This window comes from Pipra filicauda, unplaced genomic scaffold, assembly GCF_003945595.2.
Source record: "Pipra filicauda isolate LSUMZ 115617 unplaced genomic scaffold, ASM394559v2 scaffold913_size85590_pilon, whole genome shotgun sequence".
Lineage (NCBI taxonomy): Eukaryota > Metazoa > Chordata > Aves > Passeriformes > Pipridae > Pipra > Pipra filicauda.
This window is the reverse complement of record NW_024105102.1, coordinates 20162-27197: the sequence shown is the minus strand read 5'-3', so window position 1 is coordinate 27197 and position 7036 is coordinate 20162.

The window sequence follows — 7036 nt, the reverse complement described above, 5'->3', positions numbered from 1 at the left end:
GCCCGGGGCTGCCCCGAGAGGGAGTCCCCGGCCCTGCCCCCGGAGCCGCCGCGCCGTCCCCTGAGCGCCGCTGAGGCGGCAGCGCTGGAGCGGGGCCGTGTCTGCCCGGAGCCGCCGCTGCCACGAGGCCGCCGCCGCTGCCGCTTTTGGCCCGCGCTGCCCCGCAGCCGCCCGGGACCGGCTTCCCAACACTACCGGCGCCCGCGAGCGGAGCCGGCGCTCCTGCAGCGCCTCGGAGTCGCTGCTCCGCCGCCACAGCGGCTGCCGCCGGCGTCTGTGCCCGGAGCCGCCGCTCCCACGGGGCTGCCGCACTCACCGCCGGGGTTGCCGCTCGCGCAGCCGCCGCTCTGCCCCGGCTGCACCGGGACCCGGCACCGCCTCGGGCCTGCGCTGCCGCCTCAGCGGCCACAGGGACACAGGGATGGGGGACCTTTGCTCTGCCACTGATGGGGCCTGGCTTTGTTCTGCTGGGGTCTGGGCTTTAGGAAAGTTGTTGTTCATTTTCATGCTCCACTGGAACACCTCCTGAATTCCAAAGGTTTCCTAATCCAGGGGGAGGGGTTTCTATGGCATCGGAGGTGCCGCCCCTCGGGACACGTTGTCAATAAACCATCCAGCTGACTGGGATGGGTTGCCGCGTGATCAGTCAATGCTTTGGGGAATGCTCTGTTCTGGTTGAATGTTGCCCTATAACCTTCTGCCAAGCTCCCTTATTTTCTGAAGTTTGCCAGTAAAAGTGTGTTATTTGACCACTTGAGAAAAGGTGTGCAGTGTCTTCTTCCTTATGGTCTCTCTCAAGGTATTAAAAGAACTGAAGGCCCTTTTCAAATATTTGGAGGGTGGATATTTTTGGTGTCTTTTATATTTTTCAAGGTAAATCCCCTTCCATGAGCTCGTAGGTCAAACCTGGGGTCTTACAGTCACCATCTCAGGAAGCATTAAACAACATTGAGCTGTGGCACTTGGGGACATGGTTTAGTGGTGAAGATGCCAGTGTTGGGTTAATGGATGCACTCCATGACCTTAGAGGTTTTTTCCAACCTTAACAATTCTATGATTCTGTGGTGACTCAACCACTTCCCTGGACATTCTGTTCCAATGCTTGATAACCCTTAGTCATCCCTTCGTGCTGCAGTCAAGGAACAGACCAGTGATTTTCACAGTGTTCCTGGATCACAGGATGTCCAAAGCCCAGGACGTTTCCATCAGCACCTTGTCCTTCCTGCACATCAGAGTCACCTGAAGCCTCCAGGCCCTCCACGGTGGCAGAGACCCCTCCAGGCAGCAAAGCCCTGTCCTGCCAGGCTGCCCAGCCCAGCCCTGTGTCTCTGGCCCTGGGGACAGCAGGGTTTGCTCTCCTTGGGGCACCTCAGGCCCTCTTCCATTGCCATCTGCCCCCACCCCAGCAGGCTCTGGAGCAAAGCATGGCTGAGGTCCAGCACAGCTCTGCTCTGACAGAAACCTGCAGTCAGGGACAGGGAAGAGGACAAGGTCTTGTTTAACCAGCCTGAGGAATTAATGGGCTCAACGACCTCCTGTATTCCTGGGCACTTTCATGACCCTGTGGATCAGGTTTGGCAGCAGTGAGGCAGCTGCAGGTTTCCCTTAGGTAAGAAGAGATCAAGAGTTGATCTTGATCAACTGTGTCAGAGAGAGCCAGTTTCAGGTGGCTCCAAAATGGACCAGTCGGTGCCCAAAGATGAGACAAAAAGCAATTCCAGAGGCACTTCTGTGATAACTCTTTGGAGAAAGGATAAAATCCAGGGTGCTGTAACCCAGAGAGGAGAGAGAGAAATGTGGGAGAAACAAGGGGAGGCAGGCACCAAGGGGAGTGGAGAAGGAGGAGGAGTGGGAGAGCCTTGGTGGGCACCTGGCAGCCAAACGCCAACTCCCCCAGCCCCGAGAGCCACAGCTCAGCCCAGCACAAAAGCTTCTTTAGGTCTGGAGGTTCTTTGCAGCAGCTTTTTAGCAGAGCTGCCAGATGGGCCATCAAAGGTGATGCTCAGCTGGGTCTGAAACCTGGGTGATCCTTGTCTGCCTTGGCTCTGTAGGAAAGAACTATAGAGTCCAAAATAGTTTGAGTCTGATGGGACCTTTATAGGTCATCTAGTCCAACCCCCCCACAATGAACAGGGACACGTTCAACTAGATCAGGTTGCTCACAGTCCTTTCTAACCTGGCCTTGAATGTTTCCAAGGGTGGGGCTTCTATGACCTCTCTGGGTGACCTGTGCCAGTGCTTCACCACCCTCAGTGTAAAAAATTTCTTCCTCATATCTAGTTCAAATCTGCTCTTTTTTAGTTGAAAACCACTATCACTTGTCTTATTACAACTAAGTCTGTCCCCATCCTTCTTCTAAGTATGATCTCAGGAGCTCCTGAAAAACCTTGACCAAACCAGTTGAGCAATGAAGAGCCCCTGGACTGGACCAGGAGTATGGGGAAGTGTCCCTGGACTGGACCAGGTGCTCCTGAATGATACAGGTGGGAACAATCTGGAGTGGAACAGTTGGGGAACACAGGATAATCAGTCATCCCATGAAAGCCTTGGAACATTCCCTGCCTGAATCGTAGCCCAAATGGAAGAGTTTGGATACAATTCCCAAATAGTTTGGAAACTCCAGTCATTCCTGACATGAGGATGGAAATTCAGCAGATAACTAAAGCCGGTCCCCTTGTGAGCCCACACCCAGCGGGGCTGAGGGAGGCCCTGGCAGCTCCCCAGCACCTCCCTCTCAGTGGGACACCTCTGGCAGCCTCTCCCAGCTCGGGAACCCTCCAGTTTGCAACACTCCAAAGACCGACGCTGATACCCAGGACAATTCTGATCCCCCTCAAAAAACACTCCTCCAGCTGGGACCCTTGTCTGTTGGGAAACACAAAGGGATTTGTGGGAGTCTTTCCCTGACAACAGGAGAATTTTGGAGAGGGACCTTTCCACACCCAGCTATTGATGTGTGCACACATCTCTGCCTGGGTGTGGGTGTGAATTGACTGTGGTGTGAATGTTGTTGTGAATCTACAATTCAGTCGCTGTTAAAATTGTAGCAAACGCTATTTAAACCCTTGATAACTGTTCAGTTCGTAATAATTAGGTGCTACTAATCTCTTTTGCTCCGTCTTTGGATCCAAATCCTTTGCGCCCTGACCCTCTTGCATCCCAAGGCTCTGTGTAAATCATTCCCTTTCATCAAAAAAAATATATTTTTCGTGACTTCCACTTTAAAATCTTCCTCCTTAGCTAAACTATAAACTTACTCCAATTAGCTGTAGAAGTCTTGAAGACTTGAAGACAATTAAAGGAAGGGAAATAACTTGTTTTTCAATGTTTTAATGAGCCCCACAGTGTGTTTGCAGCCCAGCCCATGATCCTGAGGTACTCAGAGAAGATTGAAGCAGCTGCTCAAGAAGTCAGAAGCCAAACTCCAAGTGCCTTGAAGCATTGCTGGGCCCCACTGAGGGCAGGCACTGCCAAAGCCTCCCCGGGGACTCCTTGGAGCAGCTCCTTGGAGGCCAGGAGTGCAGGCAGACAAAGGCTCTGGGCAGGCCCCTGCAATGCTGAGCAAAGCCTGCCTTGGTTTTGTGGAGCACAAAGGCCAAGGGCTGAGCCCCAGGCCCTGGCCCAGCAGATCCTGTCCCTCCCGGCTGGCTCAGGGCTGTTTGGGGGGCACTGGGATGGGAGGGGGAGGAACAACAAAGGCCCAAAACTGGGCAACCCCTGCCAGGTTGCTGAGGGAGGGGCGAGGCAGAACCCAAGGGCAGAACCTGCCAGGCAAGTTGCTTGTGGTGACCTGAGTGGCAGAGGCAGCTGCCAGAGGCAAGGGGACAAAGGCCTGGGTGCCTTTGGGCCTTGCAGCCCTGCCAGAGCCCTTGGCCATCTCTCCTGCAGGCTGTCCTGCCCTGGCCCTGCTGCTGCTCTGGCCTTGCAGGCTGCACACACCCCTCCTGCTTTCCCACGCCTCTCACAGCACTGATTTCTAGACCCTCACTGATGTCTCTGCACCCATCTCTGGCTGTTCCCTGGAACACAAAGCCATGGGATGATCCAAATACTCCCTCTGGGTGACCTCTTGCACCACTCACCTATGCTTTGTATGGGCTTTCTTTTTCCTCACCTCAACTCTGATCCTTACAAGCTGCCCTTTGTAGAGGTTTCCTTCTCTTCCCACTCCCAAGAAAAGCTCTGTTATCTCTGAAACACTCCTTCAAACAGTTGCAGGATGAGGCCTGGGCACCCCTTCCAAAGGTGCAGTGACCCGTGTCCCTCAGCTTCTCCACACAAGCTCCAACCCCATCCTGGCAGATCTCCTCCAGAGCCTCTCTGGTTCCTCCTCATTCCTGCAGAACAGGGAGCCCCACACCCAGACACACCAGCCCAGATGTGGCCACAGCAGCGCTGAGTCCAGAGGTGACAACTCCGTGCAGTTCCGTGCACTGGAACAGATTGCCCAGTGAGAATGTGGAGTAAAGGTCTGAAGGGGATCCTGCTTGAGCAGGGAGGTTGCACGAGGTGTCCTCCAGTGGTGCTTTCAACCCGAACAATTCTGTGAGTCTGTGATTTCCCACAATTACACCAGTGATTTAATTACAGATGGCAAGTACTGTGCTTGCTGGAGGGCATTTGAATCAATTCCCATGTGCACATACAGGCACAGAGCTGTAGAGCTGTAGATATATGTACCAAAGTACCTGTCCAAACTTCCCCTGGAGTTCAGTGACATTCACATGTCTGATGCATTTGCATTTCTCAACGTGTGACGGTCAAGCCGTCAGGAGTGAGGGGTCAGCCCCAGCCCCTTCGTCAGCTCTCAGGGATGGTCCTCTGGGTCCCACAAACCTGAGAGATTGGGAGCTCCAAGAGGTGTCCACTGAGAGGGAGGTGATGGTGCAGCTGCTGCAGCCCAGGAGAGCCAAAGGGCCTCACTCAGGAGCGCTGTTTGTAGGGTCACCTACTGGTTTCAGTCATCTGTCAATTCCCTTCCTGTGGGAGGCAATTGAGCTGTGGACAGCTTGGGCCCTGAATTTGAGCCATTGCAGCTGTAAAGCTGTGAAAGAATATAAACATTGAAGATAAGAGGATGGACAGGAAGGACAGAGCTGCAGGGCAGCTGTGATAGACAGAAATCCTGAACTGTCTGCTGAATCATTCTGAGTTTGCAGAAGCTACAGAGCAGCCAATCTTGACGTTTATGTAGTAGAAACACCAATAGTAATGAAACATGTTGGTTAGAAAAAGACTATAAATTGGCAATGTTTGTTTGAAACAAAGGCTTTTCTGCGTAAAATCCCAGTGTGGTGTCTGTCCCAACAACAACAGCTTCCCTGTCCCTAATCCAGGAATTACTGGAATTTTTTGAAAGTCTCATAATTGTAATACTGTTCAACTTAAACTATGACTCCAGCAAGCAATGTTCAAGGGCTACAAAGGGATGACCAACTATCTCTCATTTCCTCCTTGGTTAATGAACAAGAAGGGGAAGACTGATCTAAAAAGCAACTGCTGAAAACAAAGGGCGTGAGTGTCCTGGTGACACTACAGGAAATTTCAGGCACTGGGGCAAAATCCCACAGCAAGCGGTCCAGTATGTCAGGGACACCCAATGTATCTGGGAGAAGAAGGAAATGATTACTGCAGGTGACACAAATTTCCTGAGCCAGCACCAGCCCCGTGCTGAGGCTGTTCCCAAAAACAACCGTGGGGCAGGTCATGAGAGAAGGAGGAAGATGTTTTTCTGAAGGATGGGAAATTCCCCCTTCCCACCAGGGGAAATTCCATTGACAGTGTCTGATTGTCCTAGTCCCCTTTCCAGGGAAAGTTTAGGTGCTCCTGCCCCCTCTCCCCTGCTTGGACTTCTGTGAGTGAGAGCATTTCTTTCTCTGTTTGGTGCTCAGTGAAGCTGTGCAGGCAGCTCAGAGTCCATGGAGCTGTGGGTGCCTTTGGCTGCATCCCGGTGCCCAGCTGTGCTCTGTGCTTTGGGAAAGGGCAGAAGTGCCTCTATTGGAGGGCAGTGCCGCTCCTGCCTGCAGAGCCCTTCCTGCCTGCACAGGGGCAATGCTGCCCAGCCGGGCTGCTTTCCTGCTGGGCAGGAAAAGGGATGGGCCAGAAGGCAGGGCAGGGATGGAGCAGACATGCTGAAGTGTCCTCAGTACAAAGCAAACATGGACTTCTGACTTAGTCCCTTGATGTCCCTCCATGGAGGGACAACCAACCTTGTGCAGGTGGGGTGAGAGGCCAGGGCTGGGAATGGGGGTTGCAGGGGCTGCTCTGTGACAGTGGCCCTGGGGCACCTTCCCAGGCTGTCCCTGGAACAAAGACACAGCCCAGTCCCTGCTCTGCTGCTCCCTCAGGTCTGTGCCAGGAGCTCTGGCTGTGCAAGGACACTGCTGTGCGCCCCCACCCTGCACACTCCCACTCTCAACTGGGCTCTGGCATTTGCTTTGCCAGGGCATTCCTGGAGCACATTGCTGACAGGGACTGTGGAGGAAGAGCCAAGCCTTCCTGCCCTGCACTCAGGAGATGCCCTTGGCTGATGGAAGTGCTGGGGTGGAGCCCAGCTCTGTGCCAGCAGTGCCCAGGGCCTGTCCCTGCCTGTGATCCCAGCACGGACATGCAGCAGGACTGTGCCCAAGCTGCCAGAGCATTCAGGCCTTGCACCCACAGCAGGGTTGAGAAGGACAGTGTGGAGCTGGAAAGAGCAGATGTGGAAAGAGCAAGTGCCCTTGTCCCTGGCTGTGCTGCTGTGCTGGGAGTCTCTTCCCTGCAGCTCTGCACACAGACACTGCCCCTGCAGCTTCAGAGAAGGGCTGAGGAAGCATCTTGGATGCACGAATCAAGGCGGGGTACTTTATTCTACTCAAATGTACAGAGAACAAGCCTTTTAAAAGCCTTTGGATTAGAGAAGGATGGTAGGTATTAATGTAGAAATTTATGAGCAATACCACTGATTTTTTGATAACATTTATAAATGTAGAAAAAGAACAAGAAAATGCATCAACAAAAAATAGAATAAATAGGAGAAAAAAACCTCAGACTGTAG